This window comes from Mustela nivalis (genome assembly GCF_964662115.1).
Source record: "Mustela nivalis genome assembly, chromosome: 7".
Classification (NCBI taxonomy): domain Eukaryota; kingdom Metazoa; phylum Chordata; class Mammalia; order Carnivora; family Mustelidae; genus Mustela; species Mustela nivalis.
Window position 1 is genome coordinate 133,140,127 of NC_139026.1, and position 20,873 is coordinate 133,160,999.

Genomic DNA, 20,873 nt, shown 5'->3' on the forward strand with positions numbered 1-20,873 from the left:
TTGAATCATTTTTAAATTTTTGTATCTGGTGTTCCATTAGCTTTTTTTTTCTTTAAGATTTTATTTATTCATTTGAGAGAGAGACAGACAGTACAAGCTGGGTGAGAGGCAAGGAGAGAGGGAGAAGCGGACTCCCTGCCGTGCAGGGAGCCTAATGCAGGACTTTATCCCAGGACCTTGGGATCATGACCTGAGCTGAAGGCAGATGATTAACCATCTGAATGACCCAGTCATTCCTCCATTAGCTTTTACAATAAATCCAAACTGGATCTAGCATACCTTTCCAACTTTATCTCAGCACTCCAAACTCCCCATTCCACTCTACTCTACCCATTATGGTTTCCTGTCTCAATTTTGTCCCCAGTTTTATTGAAACATAATTGATATATAACATGTAAATTTAAGGTACAACATGTTGACTTTATACATTTATATATTGCTAAATAATTACCCCTCATTGCATTAACTAACACCTCCATCCCTTTACATATTCTTAACGCACTAAACTCTCGTCCATCTCTGAGAGTTTACACGCGTTCCCTCTGTCTAGCTGACTCTCTGCATGGCGGGTTCATCCTCACCTTTCAGGTTTCAGCTCAAACGTTGTGTTCCTTCGGAGGCTTTGTCGACTCTGTCTTTTCTACTTCTCCTTCCCATTTGTCTTCCTGTCCTTTACAGACCATTCTTTTTATTCCATCCCATTTATTTTCTTTAGGGCACTTAGAAAAATGTAAATGCTCTGTTTATTTGTTTATTTGATTCTTGTCTATTTCATTTCATTGAATGAATGGGAATTAACTAGCCCTTAGCTAAGAATTCCTAATTTTTTAAAATGTGCCTTCTGGGGCACCTGGGTGGCTCAGTGGGTTAAGCCTCTGTCTTCAGCTCAGGTCATGATCTCAGGGTCCTGGGATTGAGCCCACATTGGGTTCCCTGCTCAGCAGGGAGCCTGCTTCCACCCCCCCACTTGTGATTTTTCTCAAATAAATAAAATCTTTTAAAAAGATAAGTAATAAAGTATGCTTTCTGCGCAGCCTTATAACTATGGAAAATATTCCATCTTTTAATGTGGTTAATCAGTCTACTAGTTAGTAATGTTGATCTCAAAGATTGCTTATTTTCCTTTATTTGCGGTACGATGGATTACGTCTGTTTAAAATCCTCTGAGCTGTGTTTGGATTTGACTAACTTTGCTTTCTGTCCACCAGCTCTACCATTTTATTTTGAAGACTGAGACACAGCGAACTTATGGAGAAGCTGATACACAGGCTATCTAGAATGAGAAATAGGCCCTTCTAGTGTGAGGGGTGGGGTGAGGGAGATGGTGGTAGTGGGGCTGTTTTCAAGCAATATTTCATGGAAACGACCCTTTGTAGATCGTTGATAATTGTTATACTGAAAGAGAAAATGTATGCAAGGATTTCTACTGGCTGTCCAAGGGGATAGTTCTCTAAGCAGTTTGCATAACTCATTCATGATTAGTATTGAGTTGGACAAGCTATTTATTAGGTAATAATTATCTCCTCTTGTGTGACCTTATCTTGGCAGAGAACAGCCATTATTAAGCAGGAGGGGGGAGTGGTCACTCCTTTCTATCAGGCTGAACGGCAGAATGACAAGGGTTCAGGGAAGGCTCCTTGTTCAAGACTTTGCAAAAACAAGAAGAGTATTGAACGCCGAAGAGTGTCCCCGGGTTGCCTGGAGATGTGTGCTGACGCTCATGTTTATGCTCGTTGGCCAGCCAGTCTTGGGGAGAACTGGCATAGAGATGTCTTTGTGTGAATCCCTTCGAAATGTGCACAAAGCTGTGGTCGTCCTTTGCAGTGACATCATCTCAAAAGAGCTGAAGTGACTAACCAGGCTGGTGGAGAGTTTGTTGGATTTGGTTCGCAACATCTATTTGAGATCATTAAATGTAAACAAGATAGAGCTTTCTGTTTAAACAGCATTTGTCTTTGATCTGATGCCTGGATGCACCTTACTCCCTCCTCCGAATTCTCTTAGCACTCTTGTTTCATCTGGGTTCATTCTTCTGTTACATTCTTTTCTCTCTAACTACAAGCTCTTGCAAGACAATACCTTGCCTGATTTATTACTGCAACCTCCAAAGCCTATGGTAGCAGGGCTTTCAGATACAAAAATTGACAGTAATAATGATAACAATTAACATTTATTGATCCGATATGCTGTGCCTATGTGCCAGGCTCTCTGGTTTGTTTATAGTAACTTAATTTTCCCAGCAATCTCTTGACATATGTACAATTAAAATTCCTGTTATCTTATAAATAAATTAAGGCACAGAATTATTAATTAACTTCCCAATGGTCACATGAGCAAGTATTTGACCAGGCCATTCACCCTAAGGACTGTGATCTCAACCTCGAAATTATGTAATAGGTGATGAATAAATGCGAGTTGAATATAAGGTTTGTATGCTCTTGGGTGGTGAAGGTTATTTGGCTCCAGACCATAAAAGACTTGGAAGATCCACATTGGTTTTTACCAATTGTGAGCATTATTTAATCTGGAAGATTTCTAAAACATCAGGTTAGGATGAATCTTGATACTCATTTATTTATATACATTTATTTATATTTCAATGCAAATATTCATTCATTCAACAACCATTTATTAAATATAAAATATGCATCAGACCCTTGCTAATTATGAAAGAATGCTGGAGAACAAAAAGAAATATGGTCTGAGGGGGGGTAGAGCTTACCTTCAGGTGGGAATGATGGACATTGACAGATAGTTACACCAAATGAACATGTGAATTATTACAAATTTAGGTGTTGCTCTGAGGGAAGAAGAAACTAGTCTCGGAGAGCACGTAACGCAGGAACCTGACCAGGGCCAGGAGTCAGGGAAGGCTTCTATGGAAGAAGGCATCTTTTAGTGGGTTGGGCTGGAATACTGCCGGATCTTTGTGTATTTTCTACTTCTGACAGTTTCTTGCTTATGTTCAGTTTCCAAATATATGCCCAGAAAGTTCCCGGCTGTAATCGCCCTGAGTTGTTCCTTTCCTTAATTTTCCCATTTCTCTTGGTTTCCAGGATCATTCATTACTTTTGTCCACCTCCACCCCCAACTCTCTCTCCCTCATTCTGTTGATCAGGGGAGTGAGCAATGGCCCACGTCATCCTTGGTCCCTCATGCCATCTCTGGCCTCTGACGCATCACTTTAATGACACAGTTGACACCTACACAGTTCTCCTCGGATTCCTCCATTAGTCATTCCTTTGGTCAGGGCTCTTAAGGTCCTTTTAAAATTCATAAATTCTCTCTGGGAAGGTAGCACATCTAGCCCCTTTTTAGCTATTAGTTTTTCTCATCAGCTAGGTTCGGAGAACAGGGCCATGAGGTGATTTTTAATAAAGCGTTTGAGGAAGTCTGAAGCAATGCCTTGGAAATGGTGCTTCCACAAAAACTACGCAGCCCTGAAGGGGGTTCTAAAAGGAAGTAGGAGATGCTGACAGAAGGGAACAGTGACTACAAAGCCAGCCACCCAATAGGATAGGCTGCAAGAACGGGGGTGGGTCATTCTGTTCCTACCCTTCTTCTCTTCAGACTGACTCATTTTGGCAAGGTGAGTTCGAGGTGATCACATAGTTTATTGCCCTAACATGGGCACTTTTGAGAATGAAATGGAGGAATTTTTAAAAATTATGTAAGATCAACAGCTATAAACAAGGATTGTCTTGGCAAATGACAAGCTTCAGGAGGTACTGGGGAGGAATCGCCCTGTAAGGCTTAATAAGGGATTTTGCATTCCTCCTCCCCCTGCTTCCCTTGAGGAGTCAAATTAAAAGAAACAAAACAAGACAAAACAAAACAAAATGCTGCTTCTTCCTCCTAGGGCTACACATGGTCATGAGACAATTATTTATTTGAATTTTAAAAAACATATTGACTCATATTTAGCTCTGTCCTTCTCCCTCTGCTCTCTCTCTTTCTAAAATAAATAAATCTTTTTTTAAAAAAAGTTACCAAACAACCTGACATCGTTTCTCCTATTACCATTTTAGATTTATAAATAAATCTCACCAAAAGACCATTTTATTTATGTCATTTTTGGGTCATAAATCCTCAGAAGTTCTTGATGAACTCTAGGGAAGAGCCCAAGTTTCTTGTTCCAAGATTTCAGTTTGGCCACAATCATGTCTCTCTCCTCAAGCCGCACATACTCTACAGAAACCAATCTGTTGACTTGCCCCCAAATTTTGGCAACTACTGACTTCCTCCTTGCTCAGGCATCTTGCCTCAAGATGTAGGGGAATTTAACTCTAAATCCTGACCATCCCAACTCCTCATTGTCAAAGAGTACACCTCACATCTCCTTCCTGCCTCCTAAACTTTGTCCATAACCAGCATATAACAGCATCATCACAGAAATTACAATAAAAAATACTAAGGTACTTAGTGGTTACTATAGGTCTGCACCTTTCCTTAGGACTTTAATTATCTTACTAGAATTTCATAAAAACCCTATGCGATCAATATCATTCTCACCATTTTCTACATGGAAAGACTAAGGATTGTATTGCTCAAGTTAGGGCAAGTTTTAGCTTATTCCTCTCTCTTACATTCTATCCTCAACACTAATTGGGTGCTTCGAGCGAGAATATTTATTTTTTCAAGTGAGGATCTTATTTCCCCTGTTAACCTGGAAGCTTCTTGAAGGCAAGTCCTGTGTCTTGCACACTTACTTCATTCAGACATCAAAGCAGATCTCAGACTATATTGGTTCTTTCCACTTACCCATTTCTCAACAACTTGCAAGTCTCTCTTTCCAAATCCCATCTCTTTTTTTTTTTTTTTTTTTAATTTATTTGACAGAGAGAAATCACAGGTAGGCAGAGATTCAGGCAGAGAGAGAAGTGGGGGGTGGGGAGCAGGCTCCCTGCTGAGCAGAGAGCCTGATGCAGGGCTTGATCCCAGGACCCTGGGATCATGACCTGAGCTGAAGGCAGAGGCTTAACCGCTGAGCCACCCAGGTGCCCCCCAAATCCCATCTCTTAAATGCTTGCATGCCTCAAATATCAGCCTTAGTCCTTCTGCTCTTTCTACTCTATAAATTTTGCATGGTGATTTCGTGAGCTTTTGGCTCCTTTTCCAGCTTTATGTGTGGTTGAGCATTGCATGTGCAGTTCTGGCCCACCAAGCTTGCAGGCCAAGTGGACTTCTCTGGTGGAGAATATACTTGGGCAGGAAAAGACTGGAATCCATCAGGGCTACTGGAAGTCTCTGTTCTGACCTTTGGCAGGGCTGAGAACAGGGGAGGCGAGTGAAGTCCCCAGAGGACAAAATTTGAGGAGGCATTCACTCAGAATTGTGAACTTGCTGACCCTGCCCTTGTATGACCCTGCGGGTGAGTCTTGAACTTGACCTCTAGGGTGAGCCCGGGGAATATTCCTGGGGTACTGGCAATGTTCTAGGCTTTCCCCTTTTTAGATGTTCAGTTTCTTGAGAACAGAAACTGATCTCTCTAACCCCTTACCACTGCTTTAGAACGTTATCAGTCCTCCAAAAAAGAAAAAAAAAAAAAAAAAAGGTTGTGATGTTGGAATTGAATTCCCTAGATTCTTGGCCTGTCCCTATAGAGGAAGGTTATAGAGTTCCCATTCCCCTTCCCCACTCTGAGTTTTACCTTAGACCAGCAGAGATGATATTTATAAAAGATTTAGGAACTAAAGGGAATCAACAGGCATAGGAGGCAGAATTAAGGGTCCAGATTCCACAGCCTCAGCCTCCCCTGAGGACCTGTTAGGAATTCAAATTCCCAGGCCCCACCCCAGACCTAATGAATCAAAACTCCAGGAGTGGGAACCACAGACTATGTTTTTACAAGGCCTTGGGGGATTCTGGGCCAGAGAATGATCAGGTAGTGAATCAACCTAATGACCAGAAAGGATTTCTTGGACCTAGCCAGAGGGAGGGAACTGTAACCTTAAGATATCAGCCTGGCTCACCAGCAGAGCTGACCTTGGGGAATGTGGTTCTATTAATCCACAAAACAAAACAACAATAACAACAACAAAATTGAAATCTGAGATGCCTTCAATATTAAATAGAAGGGTTTTGTTTTTAGAGAGTTTCAAACTGTTGAATAAAAACCCAAGGAAGGACGAGGAGCATGAAGAAACTGGAGTGTCAGGGGACACTGGAGATGAGACAAGCCTGCTCAGAGGACAGCCAGGAGGCTGTCAGAGCAGACATAAAAGCACGGCAGGGCACCGGAACTTGGCACAGATACAGAGTCTTGCAAAAAATGCAGATAGTCTTCAATTTGGTCCCTGTGAAGACACAGAAGAAATGGTGGGAGTTTGAGAGACCGGAAGGAGAGGGTACATTCAAGACTGAATTTCCAGAAAGAACAAATGAACTTGACACAGCAGGCAGGCAGCCTTTAGGGCTAGGGATGCAGCGAAGCCAGTAATACTCATCCCAGGCTCACCCAGGTGAGGGAATTGATTTTTCCCAGTATTAGACCTTGTATTAGGCTTTATCAGAAGAATAGAACCAAGAACTTGTGTGTGTGTATACATCACATATATACATATGTTCCATATGTAAGTATATATTTATATACATATATATATATATATAAAGTTTTATGAGAAGAGAGATTTGTTTCATTTTTTAAAAAATTTTTATTATTTTTTAATAATTTTTTTTTCTTTTAATTTGAGAAAGAGAGTGAGAGAGAGGGAGAGAGAGAGCATGAGCGGCGGAAGGGCCAGGGGGAAAAGCAGACTCTCCTTTGAGCCAGAAGACCGATGTGGGCCTCGATCCCAGGACGCTGGGATCATGACCCAGGATGAAGGCAGACGCTTAGCTGATGAAGCCACCCAGATGCCCCAAGAAATTTGTTTTAAGGAATTTGTTTTAAGGCATTGGCTCACATAACCATAGAAATTTGATGAGCCCAAAATCTGTCGGAATAAGCCAGCAGGCCAGAGACTCAAGGAGGAGTTGTAGATGGACTCCAGAGGCAGTCTGCTGACAGAATTCCTTCTTTCTCCAGAGAGGTTAGTCTTTTGTTTTATTAAGACCTTCAAGTGCTGGGATGTAGCCTGCCCATCTCAGGAAGGGCAGTCTGCTCTCCTGGGAGTGGGTTAATTTAAATATCCCTCTTAAGCAAACAACGCCCTCCCACAAATAACCCCCACAATGTTTGCCCAAATATCTGGACACTGTAGCCCCACCAGGTTAACATGTACAATTTACTGTCGTAGGCCTCCACCCAGGAAAGCTGCTCAGTGCCACTGGTGGTAGTAGTGCCCACAGTGTACACAGTATGGCTGCTACTACGTTGCACAACTAAGAGGAGCAGAGATCTGACAGGGAGCTCCTCACATAAGGGATCTACTACCTTATCTGCATTCTGCTTGTTTCTATTTACAAGCTGTGTGTGTGTGTGTGTGTGTGTGTGTGTAACACTTGAGTTAGAGGAAAGGAATTGTATGAATTTCTACAAATAAATCAAGTACCGATTATTCCTTAGCTGTCTGAGACACTGTTTCTAAAATTTTAAATTTATTTCCTCCTACAATTCTCTTACTCAACACTGTCCCAATTTCTCAGTGCTTTGCATCAGCAGAAGCTCATTGCTTTTCAGTCATTTCCATATTGTGCCTCAGCTATTTCGACTATATTTTCACTGCTTTCTTTTTTTTCTTCGTTGTCTATAAAAATTAACAGGCATTTGGACTACTCCAATTTTTTTGTTATTATGAATAATACGGCTACGGATGTTTGTGTGCAAGTGTTTTGGTATATGTGAACACTCATTTCTGTTGGGGATATTACTACAAGGATACAAAGGCACGTGCTCCGTTTTATTAGATTATGTTATACAAATGTCCTCCAGCTCTATCTGAAAATCCCAGGCGCTCTACAGCTTCACCAACACTCGCTACTACTCTCAGTCTTGCCGTTTCTGTGGGTTTCAGGTGAGAATTTTATTGTGATTTTAATTTGCATTTTCCTGAGTACTAATAAGTCTGAATTCCCTGTCATATGTTTGCTGGGCATTTGGATATCTTTTGTGAAGAAAGTACCTGTTCAAGTCCCTTTCCTTTTTTGTTTTATTTAAATTTTTGTAGAGGATTTTATTTATTTATTTGACAGACTGAGAAAGAGATTACAAGCAGGAAGAGAGGCTGGCAGAGACAGAGAGGGAAGCAGGCTCCCTGATGAGCAGAGAGCCCGATTCGGGGCTTGATTCCAGGACCCTGAGATCATGACCTGAGCCCAAGGCAGAGGCTTAGCCCACTGAGCCACCCAGGTGCACCTCTTTCCCTTTTTTTCTATTGGGCTGTCTGCATGTTGATTTTTCAGTCTTTTTTAAATGTATTACGTATACAAACTCTTTGTAGACTATAGGTATTGTGTATATCCTCTACTCTCTGGCTTGCTTTTTTGTTCTAAATGGTATCCTCTGATAAACAGAAGATCTTAATTTTAAGGCAGTCCAATTATCAGTCTCTTTCTTTATAGTTAGTGCTTTTGCGGAGGCTCGTTATATTAGAAATTCTCTTAGAAATTTTACGTTTTGGGACTCCTGGGTGGCTCAGTGGGTTAAGCCTCTGCCTTCGGCTCAGGTCATGATCCCAGAATCCTGGGATCAAGCCCCGCATTGGGCTCCCTCCTCGGCGGGGACCCTGCTTCCTCCCCCTCCCCGCACCCCACCCCCAATGCCTGCCTCTCTGCCTACTTATAATCGCTCTCTGTCAAATAAATAAATAAAATCTTTAAAAAAAAAAAAAGAAAAAAATTTATGTTTTACTACTCTCATTCAGTTATACTCTCACCTGGAACTGACTGCATGTAAAGTATGATGTAGGGCCAAGGTTAATTTTTTTCCAGCGTGTTCCAGGTCCGATTGCCTGGATATTGAACCTGGGGGATTTGAGATTTGTGTGCAGAAGTTCTACTGGGATAAAACCCTCAGATACAACCTGAGAGGGAGCGGAGGAAGCAGGATTGGGTGGAGGGAGATGTTAGTCTGTGGGTGAAACATTTGCCTTCCAGACCTAAGCTAGCCCCAAGGGGAGCTCTTGAATTGGAATGATCCTTCAGAGACCAATCTAGGAAAGAGCCAGGACTTGGACCTTTGCATCCACTAGTCATTGGATGTGGGATACCCCCTAGGAGAGAGTATAATCTTGGATAAAGCAGCTTTCTTTGACTGAGGGGGAAATCCCAGAGAGACAGATGCCCCTGAGAGCCAATAGCAGCCAACTTCCCCAGCAACCCAGGAATGAGTGCCTCGGTCCTGAAGGTGAATCTGAGTAGAACAGTTGAGTCAGCACCATTTGTTGGAAAGATTGTCCTCTTCCCACAAAGGTCGCTGCAGTGCCACAATTTGTCATCGACCAGGTGACTGTATGTGTGGGTCTCCTTTTGAAGTCTGTTCTATTCCAGTGGTCTCTTTGTTAATCTGTGAGCCAATACCACAGCATCTTAATTCCTGCAGCTTTATCCTGAGTGTTGATATTAGGGACATGCTGTTTTTCAAGATTATCTTGGCTAATTTAATAAATTGTATTTTACTCTTTTCTGCATAGAGTCCTTAAAAATCTTTTTCCTTTTTCTGATGCTGCTGGAAATTTATATTGGTATAAAATACAACTGATTTTTGCATATTGCCTTTGTATCTGCCAACCTTGTGAAACTTAGTTTATTAATTCAAATAATTAAACTGTAGATTATTTTGAATTTTGTCGTACATGCCTACAATTTTATATCTTCTTTTCCACTCTTAACCTCTTTTAACTTATTTTCCTTACTTTAGGAACTCTGATATAATGATGGATGAAATATCAGGTTTAATAGCCATAGTAGGTAATTATTTTACCTTTTATAAGGTACGTTTTATTTAAGCAATATTTGATTGAAGAACACTTAAATTAGTCTTTTCTTTTCATAAGTAATGCTGCAAAGAGCATCTTTTTACAAACATTTTTATGCAGTCATATCATTCATTCATTCCTTAGTATGAATTCCAGAATTTCTTGAAATAATCTGGTCAACAATTAAGTGCATATAAAGCACATTAAAAATATTTTAAAACAAGTATATGTAGTTGTTGGGCAGCAATGTGTTTTCTTAGTAACCTATCTTTTGAGTTAGAATGGGATCATACATCTACTGAAAAAATTCTACAGTCTTGAAATGTAAATTTAGAAAAATGATTTTTGAGAGATGTGCAGCTGCCTATTCCTTTGTATGTGCGCTTTAAGGTACTTGAACTTTCTGGGATTCTAACAGTCTTACTGTGCTTTAATAAATCTCTTACATTGTCAGAATTGCCCAATCTCTTGACATAAATAAAAATGTATTTTTCGAACAGCTTCTTTTGATATTGGCAAAAGAAAGCAGAGATAAAAGGAAGAGGGAAGAGTGGAGAGAGAAAACAAGATAAAAAAAAAAAAAAGATGTGCAGATAAACAATTTGAGAACCTAATCCTCTCCCCTATTTTCATGTCAAGGGAGTAGCCTATAATTCGTTGCCTCGGGGAGGTATGTGACAGAAAGCAGAACCGTCAGCAGAATGTTCTAGTCTTTGTTTCAGAAAATTTAATCCCAATGAGAACAGCATTTCCCCAGAAGAAAAAATCTCCCTGGTCTAGTATTAGAAAAAGTTCATAATCCCAGAGCAACAGTGACCCAGGTCTTTTTACTGGAGATACCCCAGTGAGGCAGTGAGATCTCAGAGAGGAATATTGGCAGAGGGGATCGTAACAGGGTTGCCAGATAAAATATAGGACATCCAGTTATATTTGAAATTCACATAGTGAATAATTTTTTTAGTGTAAGTATGTCCTAAAATAGCATAGAGCATACGTACATGAAAAAAATTATGTATTGTTTATCTGAAATTCAAATTTAACTGGATGTCCTAATTTTTTGTCAGCCTATTTTTAATTTTGTTTTGTTTTGCTCATCCTGGCATCAGAGCTCAGCTCTGCAAGGTGCAGAGATTCCCGCGACCCATGTATGTTCTGGCACGTGTCAGAGAGCCACTGGGTCTGGGACAGTGGGTACCTCGGTGGTAGGTGGAGTGAACAGACGACTGAAGACAAAGGCCCCACAGTGTGTCACTGTGTGAAGCCTTGGAACCCAGGTCCAGTCTGCTGTGGGAGACTGGTAGGTCTTTCTCGAATGTCTGAGGCTGAATTTAGAATTGAGATGAAATATTGGAGTAAAAATTAGTTTCCTAAAATATTGGAAAGCCACATTCCATTTACATCTGAGTTTTTTTTTTTTTAAAGATTTTATTTATTTATTTGACAGAGAGATATTACATGTAGGCAGAGAGGCAGGCACAGAGAAAGAGGAGGAAGCAGGCTCCCTGCTGAGCAGAGAGCCCGATGTGGGACTCAATCCCAGGACCCTGGGATCATGACCTGAGCTGAAAGCAGTGGCTTAACCCACTGAGCCACCCAGGCACCCTACATCTGAGTTTATAAAGACTCTTTCTTGGGACGATACTAAAACCAAAACCAAAACCAAAAAAGCTTTGGAGTTTCAAAACCTAGGTGATTAGCGGCTTGACTCTTGTTTCCCAACGGTCACATCTCAAGAAAGGGCTCTCTTGGTGTAGGAGAGGAGCAGAACTAAGGGTTCAGGATGGAGGCCTGCAGATCGCTGCCTACTCCTGCGACCTTACAGGGTTGCTGTTTCCCCTGAGGCATTTCTGAGTTGCCAAGGGAGATCTGCCCAGCTCAGACCCATAGGACACACGTCTGGCTTAGTCACAGATGGTGCTCTTGTCTGCCACCTCAGAGCTGTCTGATGGCAATGGGAGATATTAGTCAGTTTTGGTCACAGAGAATGTGGTCATGGCCAGAATCTGTAAATTCAGCCCAAATGAAGGAGGTTCCTCAGGGGACTACCCGTGTAGGAAGGAAAACCCCCCAAGTCCTACATACTCATTGTTACTTCAGAACTTTGACCTTCATGCACACGTGGCTCTTCTGATCTCATGCAAGGACTTCTTCCATTCTTATGACTTGGAACAGAGCCTGAAGGCTTCCAGGCTGTTGCATGGCCATTTCCCTCTTGGATCCCACCGTAAACTTTAATGCCTTACCATTCCTGTAGTAAGAGGGGAATAAACCCCACAGGAGTCAAACACAACCAGGAATGGAGAGCTAATGAGAGATAACTTAGAGATCTTAGAAAGATCTAGAGTGGCCAGGCTTATCCACCTAGTCAACGTTACTTCCCTTCCATCTCCCCTCTGATTTCTTCCTGACTTTTGATTGGAAACTATTGTAATTGATTTGTTTTGGTGAGGATGTTGTGGGAGAGGAGGAGGCACTTCTCTCACTGAGAGGGAGATCCTGGGCCCATATTTTTTTCTTCAGCTCCTCAAATGACAAGTTTAAATAAGGAAGAAGAATCTAAAAAAGAAATTTAGGTGGGTACATTACGCAGAGACAGGAATTTTTTTTTTTTTTAATCCTCTTCACTCTTCATGCTTAAAAAAAATCTACCCCTTCGCACAGCAGCTCAGTTCTCTCCTGGTTCTGGTTCCAAGTCTGCCCTCATCCTGAGAGGGAGTGGGCGTGAGGATGGGTAAACCCAGCTTCCGGAATAGATGCCGTAATAACAAAACCAGTGAACTGGAGGCAAAAGCAGCCTCATAATTTGTAGGAAACTCTGTCTCTGTCCTGGTTTTTAAGAATTCCCCAATTCAGAAGTCATTTGGCAATGTAGAGCCCTTTTCCTGGCCATCTTTTGTTTTGTTTTTTAAATTTATTTTATTTTTTCAGTGTTCAAAGATTCATTGTTTACGCACCACACCCAGTGCTCCATGCACTACATGCCCCCCCTTAATACCCACCACCAGGCTCACCCATCCCCCCACCCTCTCCCCTCCAAAACCCTCAGTTTGTTTCTCAGAGTCCACATTTCTCTCATGGTTAGTCTCCCACTCTGATTTCCCCCAACTCACTTCCTCTCTCCATCTCCCAATATCCTCCATGTTATTCCTTGTGCTCCACGAGTAAGTGAAACCATATGATAATTGACTCTCTCTGCTTGACTTATTTCACTCAGCATAATCTCCTCCAGTCCCATCCATGTTGCTGCAAAAGTTGGGTATTCATCCTTTCTGATGGAGGCATAATACTCCATTGTGTATATGGACCACATCCTCTTTATCCATTCATCTGTTGAAGGGCATCTTGGATCTTTCCACGGTTTGGAGACTGTTTTGTTCCTGTGAACACTGGGGTTCATATGGCCCTTCTTTTCACTACATCTATATCTTTGGGTATAAATAATGCAGTTCCTGGCCATCTTTTTCTGAGAACTAACCCTTTGCATGTCTCCCAGGTCAATTTTAAAGACGAATGTGTTGACGATGAAGAAATAGTTGTAAGAAGTCTAGAATTCTCTGCCTGTATTTAGGTGTTCTTTCTCACCTTTATTCCTAACTTACTTGGGAATGAGTTAAGTAGTAAGATGTGTAGTTTTAAGAAATTATCAGTACTCAATGTTATCTCATTCTACTGAAAATACGGCTGTTTTGCTTATGGATCTAGCTGTCTTCACCATCTCTCTCTAGAAAGCAGCCTGCTTCCCACAGTTTCCTGATGCTTAAAGAAAGCCCCTCCCCCCCCCACAGTGCTGCTCTCCACTTATTATCAGAGACAGATCTGACCTGATACTTTGACTTGTAAACACTGAAATCAGCCTCTGGGGGGGTATCTGGCTATTTTCTTCTTCCAAGAGGACTAAAGAGCCCAGTACTGGGGGAGGTACTTATTCCCTGGTTTCAGGTACTTATTCCCTGAGCTCACACCTTAAATCCTTTCCAGGGAAGGAGGACTGGAACACTGCCCATGTCTTTCTGGCAGGAGAGGAGCTCCTAAACTTTATCTTTTCTCTTTCCCATCTTTTGTCCGAGGGAATCCCAGAAATAGCTATTATTGTCAAATATGTGAATGCCTTACTATTGCTACCTAGTTTCAGGGGCCTTAATTACCATACTACCTAGCATTAAATATGGCAGATTAAATCTGTGGTAAATCTTACCGACTTTCAATATGACTGTTCATTTATGTTTAAAAATCTGGGATAATTTCATCTGGAACCAGGTTGTTCTGTCATTGATCAAAACTGGCTTTCTGGAGAATTAGGTTGTGGGGCTGTGATCTTGCTGTAGACCCCATGCTGGAAGCTTCGCTCCTCTCCCAGTGGGTACACAGCTTCTCATTTCCTCAGCCTTCTGTTCATGATTTATGGATCAGATAGAGGATGATGTTGGCTCCATCTGGAAAGTGGGTCAGCCAGTCTTTGAGGAGACACATCGGAGGCCTAGAAATAGTGCTCTGGATACAGATGCTCCACGTTTAGAGACAGATAGGGAAGGGAAGAAAGGACTTGATCCTCAGAAAGTAAAATCAAACTTCAGCCTGAAGTGGACTGCCATCAAAGATGATGGCTCAGCAGAGTGTGAATAACAACCTTAATTAATACGCAGGTCTACTTGAAGGCAGGCCCTGAAAACCCTGCCCGATTTCAAATCAGGAGGCCTGTCTGAGCACCGAGACTTGCCACCAGTGGATTTTTGGCATTGGGAACAAAAGCGGGCTGTGTTAGTCTGGAGGAGTGAAACGTTGGCACCGACTGAAACATTCACACCATTGCTTTGCTGGATTTGTCACCTCGATGATTTGCAAAGGATGAGAGTTTCTTACGGCTCGTGAGGGTCATTCATTTGGGGACTGGGCTATAGAAGTAGGGCAGTTCATAGTGATTCCCACCCTTTCTGTTCCCTTCCCTTTCCTTTCTTTTGTTCCTTTGATTGACTCCAGGACCTTGGATTTGGCATAATCCTTTGTTCAATACCCTTTCATCATTGACCAATATGTGATCTATCTAGTTTAATTATTTTATTTTTTTAAGTTTTATTTATTTATTTGTGGGACAGACAGAGATCACAAGTAGGCAGAGAGGCAGACAGAGAGAGAGAGGGAAGCAGACTCCCTGCTGAGCAGAGAGCCCAATGCAGGACTCGATCCCAGGGATCATGGGATCACGACCTGAGCCAAAGGCAGAGGCTTAACCCACTGAGCCACACAGGTGCCCCTAGTTTAATTATTTTAGATAAGCCTGGGTGTTCTTGAGCCTAGCACCCAGTGCCCTTCTCATACCTCACCGCACCCAAAGTGCTCAGCCATCTCTCTGAATCCTGTGTTCATAAGGTCCTTGCTTTCATCTGTGTGAACAGACCACAGTTAATTCACCTGTTCTGTTGATGAGCATTTAAGCTTTTCAAGGGTTTTAACTATTTAAACAGTAATGTTATTAACATTCTTGTGCATATCACAAGGCATACATGTGCCAGAATTTCTTTTGTGTCTATATCAAGAGTGGAAGTGCTAGATCATAGAGTAGGTGAATGTTGACATTACAAGGTGATGCTAAATTGTTTTCCAAAAACAGTCCTACGAATTTACATTTCCAGCAACACTGCATAAGAGATCTTGGAAATTCACATCTCTTCCATCCTCTCCATATCCAATAACTTGCCTTTTTGGACTTTTTAATTTTTGTGGATTTAATTTGTACCTCATTGTGTTTTGATTTGCATTTCCATACTCACTAATGGGATTCATATGTTAACTGGCTACATAAGTTTCTTTTGCTTTGAAATTTCTGATCATGTCTTCTGCTCATTTTTCAATTGGGATAAAAGTACTTTCTAAGAATAAGTAGGAAGAGTGATTTTTCAAAAAATAAATACTTTTAAATCTAAATTTAGGATTCTACTCTCAAATGGAGTTGGCACAAATGGTTTTATATGTTAACATTCCTCCATTAAGAAAATCTTACTTAAAAAAAACAGAAAGAAAGAAAGTCTTCTTTGCATCTAACACAGGCTATTAATGGGCAACATTAATAATTCACCTGTTCTGTTTTCAGAAGATTCACCTGTTCTGATTTCAGAAGAATCTTCAGAAGATTACAGTCCTGAATTCAACAGTTTTTAACCATTTTGACCATTATCATTCTGCTGTCCCTGTCTACTTCCAGTCCAAACCACCATACTCTCATATTTTGACTATTGCAGTAGCTTCCTACCTTGTCTCTGTGATTCCGCTCATACCCTCCTCCTTCAGTCTGCATAGCAGTCCCCAGGATTTTGTCTTTCCTGTCAAATCCTCATGACTTCCCATTGTCCTTACAATAAAATCAGAACTCATTGTAATAGTCCCCCAAAGCACTATGTGATTTGAGCGTTGCCTTCTCTCTGCCTCACCCCCCAGCTCTTTCTTAAGTCTCTGTCTGCAGTCATTTTTGCTCTTTCTGGGCAGACCAGATTTGATCCTCTTGGAGGGCTTTCGTGATCCTTATATTCAGTTGGGAAATTTGTTCCTCTGAGTCTTTCCATGTATCACACCTTCCCATCATTCATATTTCTACTCAGTGCCACTTAATCAGGTGCTTTCCCTGACCAACAATCTCTCTATAACTCCTTATCCTACTTTACTTTTCCTTATAATACTTACTATAAAATTATACTTATTATACAATTACATTATATTATTTTTCATTTGTTTATTATTGGTCTCCTTTCTGGAATGTAGGCCCTGTGATGACAGAGACTTGATTTGTTTACTGCAGTATCACTTTTTTCTAGAATGGTGTCTAGCACATAGTGGCCCCCCATGCCCCAATACCCAACAGATATTTTTTTAATGTTAAATAAAATAAAATCATAAATAATTCAGATGAGGAAGCTACCCCAAACTTCTTCAATTGTCCAGATTAATGTTTAGAAATAACATTAAATCAGCAAATGTAATATCATTTAATACGAAATGGGTTCATACGAACTAAGATGATACTAGGTAGACTCAAAGGATGATTCTAGAAAATCAGGTTAATTATGGAGAATACTAGAATTAGTAGTTCTTTTTTTTTTTTTCCCTTTAAACAAATGTTACTGAAGTACATTTTACATATCACGCACTTAAGTGCACAGTTCAATGATTTCAAGTAAGGTACTAGTGCTACAGCTATTACCACCAGTTTCAGGGCATTTTCATCCCCTATGCCAGTTTACTGCTGGTTCTTGCTCCCATTTTCAGGCCCAGGCAACCAACAATCTACCTTTTTTCTCTATAAATCTGTCTTTTCTGGACATTTCATATAAACACAATATCTAGTCTCTTGTGTCTAGTTGCTTTCACTTAGTGTGATGTTTTGAGCTTTATGCATGACAAAGCCTGGGTCAGAGGTTTGCTCATTTTTATGGCTGAAGAGTATTCTATTTTTTTTTAAAGATATTATTTATTTATTTATTTGGCAGAGAGAGATCACAAGTAGGCAGAGAGGCAGGCAGAGAGAGGAAGCAGGTTCCTTGCTGAGCAGAGCCCGATACGGGGCTCGATCCCAGGACCCTGAGATCATGACCGGAGCCAAAGGCAGAGGCTTAACCCACTGACCCACCCAGGCAGTGGATGTATCACTCTATTATATGTACTATAGTATATGTACCATTCTATTATATGGATGTACTACATCGTGTCTATCCATTTACAAGCTGATGTACTGGTAGGTCATTTCTAGATTTTGGCTATGATGAATGGACATTCATGTGCATGTCTTTGTGTGGACATGTACTTTCATGTCTTTTGGGTAAATACCTACGAGCACAATTGTTGGGTCATATGGTAGTTTATTTTTCCCTTTTTTGAGACAGTGCTAATCTGTTTTCCAACGTGACCATGCCACTTTCCATTCCCACCAGCAATGCAGGAAGCCTCCTGTTCTTTCCCAGCCTCACCAACAGTTGTTAATTATGTGCTTTATTTATTATATTCCTTCCAGTGGGTCTGTAATGGTACCTCGTGGTTTAAATTTTCACTCTCTAAAAACTAATGGTGTTGAGCCTCTTTTCATGCACTCTTTAGCCATTCGTATGCCTTCTAGGAGGAGTTTGCATTCAGAAATTGGTAGTATTTAAGACTTTAAAGGAGACATATTCATAGAAGTCTTCTCAATAAATAGGTTTAGCTTTTATAAATGCAGGCATAGGACTGGAGTATGCAAAGTACTGGAAAAGGAAGAATGTAAACAGCATAGCTGTGGCCAAATGTAGGGACTCCAAAAAGGTAGTGGCGGGCTGGTGGGTTGGGGAATTAAAATTTATAAATGGTCTTGAATGCCAGGTTGAGTAATGCAGTACAAGAGGGATGGTAGCAAAAAGGGACAGGATTTTGATGGCTAAGAGAAGTATTTGCGTTAAATATGTATGTACTAATTTTCCTGTTTGTGACCTAACAGTCTCACTTACGTGAGTCTGTCAGTAATCTCAGTCTATCAAAGAACTGTAGGGAAGAAATAGATCCCAATGATCTATTGGTTTGTCCAATCCAGGAGGAATATAAATAAGTATAACTCATTTTTGCTACATGCATATAGTTTCTACCAAAGATCACAAATTATTCTTCAAGGAAAGAGATTCGCTTCAGTTCTTGGTTAATCTATCTCAATTAAAGATAACCTCGACATTCAGAAAAGCTTTCTTGTTACAGTCTTATTTCTTTCGTGAATTTAATTAAATTTTAACTTTTTTCTCTAGAATATCTGACTTGAGATACAAAAACAAACAGTTGAAACAGCTCCTTTCCGTCACATTTGGTACTCATGATACAGCAGATTCTTGAAAATTGTTTCTCTTTTTAGCCTTCTGTTCTCTAGTCTGCTTTTTTCTATGCAATATATAAGAACTCATTTCTGCAGAGTGCTCACGAAGAACCCATTTCTTCCCAGACGCTGTGATACGTGATGGCCACGTATACTTGAAGTCAGACCCATTACCGAAGAACATTTATTGACACAGGGAACAAAAGAAGCTGGAAGCTTCTTGTGACAAAATTTCTTTGAAATTCTTACGTGTCTGAATAGTGAGCTGTTGGTAAAGACCAGGCAAAATTTCCTTGAGGCTATTTATTCCAAAGAATACCTCAAAATGACAACTAGAAACAATGTTTATATGGCACAGGATTCAGACTTCTGTATCACAGCAGTGATATGGGACATTTGCAAGACTGTTTTGTGCTGAACTCATGCTTAGGTTTGTCATTATCTTAGCCTGAAGTTATTTCCCTCAGAATAAGTGTAGCGATATTCTTCTTCTTCTTCTTCCACTACATTTTGTTGGAATATCTTTTTGTGTTAGGTCTCCTTATTTTATTTTTTCCCATACAATCCAGGTATCTGAAATTCCAACAATATCAACATTACAGGATTAGCTTCTCCCAACTTTTTAAAAATAGGTAAACTTTAACAAGTGACATAATATTATTATAAACTTGTTTTTTTTTTAACTTCTTTTTTTATTAAGTTTTTTTTTATTTGAATGTAGTTGATGCACAATGTTACATTAGTTTCAGGTGTGCAACATAATGACTTGACTTCTTTATACATTATGCTCTATGCTCACCACAAGGGAAGCTACCATTGCCACCATGCCATGCTCTATGCTCACCACAAGGGAAGCTACCATTGCCACCATGCCATGCTATTATAATGTCATTCATTATATTCCTCATGCTGTGCCTTTTATTCCTGTGACTTATTCATTCCATAACTGGGAGCCTCCATCTCCCACTCCTCTTCATTCATTTCGCCCACATCCCCAACCCCTTCCTGGTGGCAACCATTAGTTTGTCCTCTGTGTTTACGGGTATGAGTCTTCTTTTTGATAAACTTGTTCTTTATAAGGTTGTTTGGGTTTACAAGTTTCTGCTCTTCTTCAGTGGAGAATTGCCATCAGTCCGTATCTCTTATGTGTCTACAACATGCATTGTGGATGTGGTCCTGGGTACTTGAAGTTCCCAACTTTCAAAAGCCTGCTGCATTAAGATGGAGAGCCAAGTCCCAAACTGGACATGGAGTAAACCTTTGTTATGCTCAAGGTGATGTGCTGATGAAAACACTATCATAGACTATCATAACACACACATAGCTGTGGCATGGGAGCTTCCCTCCAAGAAGGGAAGCAGACAAAACTCAGCAAAGAGAAAATAGTCCATTTCCCATCTCTTTCAATCCACAAAGCTCCTTTTCCCGTAAATTTTGCTTCAAATTCTTGAGTTGTTCTTACTTCTTAATGAGAAAGGGAGCCAATCCTTCTATTAAATAGAATTGGGCTTTCAGTAATTTAGTGGTTTTTGTTTGTTTGTTTGTTTGTTTTTTGTAAATGCTGTACTAGTTCTTTCCAGCATTGTTGGATGTTTGTTCAGAGACCTGGAAAGCCATTAAAGGAAATACTTTGCCTTCACACACTCAGGATTTTCCTACATAAATGCCATTTCCTGGTGTTCTCTTCCCTTGTGGTCAGACAGTTCTTCAGATGTCTTTAGGTTTACAGAACCATTTTGTGCGCATGGAGGCATGGAAGATTAGGGGAAACTACCAGTTTGGGCCAAAGCCTCAGGGACTCGGATACTGTTTAGCAGTACTTAAAAAAGATGTACTTTATTGGGAAAGAGAGAACAGCCCAAGTCATGACTTTATAGTGGAAAGAAGAGGAGATGACTCCCGAAAGAACAGGAGCGTTTTTAGAAGTGATGCTGACAGGGAGTAAGAGTTTTAAGGGTAAACTGGAGGCAGATGAGAATAAACTGTGAAGTAAAAAACATAAACATCTTGGGTAAACTTTCTAAGCCGGAAATAGAAAATCAGAGAGTTGGGTTTTTTTGTGTTTTTTTTTTTTTTGTTTTTGTTTTTCCCCTGAGCAGATTTCAGGCATATTTTCATCCATTCATGTTGACTTTCTTCTTTTCCCATGTGAAATACAACGGAGAGGGGAAGCAGGTGGAGGTGACAGATCACACTGA

At 40.6% G+C, this 20,873-nt stretch overlaps 1 protein-coding gene and 1 long non-coding RNA gene across 3 annotated transcripts in view; one reads left to right on the plus strand and one right to left on the minus strand.

Moving 5' to 3' along the window:
* Window positions 1-20,873, plus strand: part of GPR158 (G protein-coupled receptor 158) — a 383,515-nt gene that overhangs the window by 35,701 nt on the left and 326,941 nt on the right. The window lies entirely within an intron of this gene.
* The window catches only part of LOC309869556, a 48,546-nt gene continuing 33,729 nt past the window's right edge, over window positions 6,057-20,873 (minus strand). Inside the window, exon 4 of the long non-coding RNA XR_014314261.1 lies at window positions 6,057-6,296. This is a non-coding gene — a long non-coding RNA (uncharacterized lncRNA). The remainder of the gene's footprint in view (window positions 6,297-20,873) is intronic.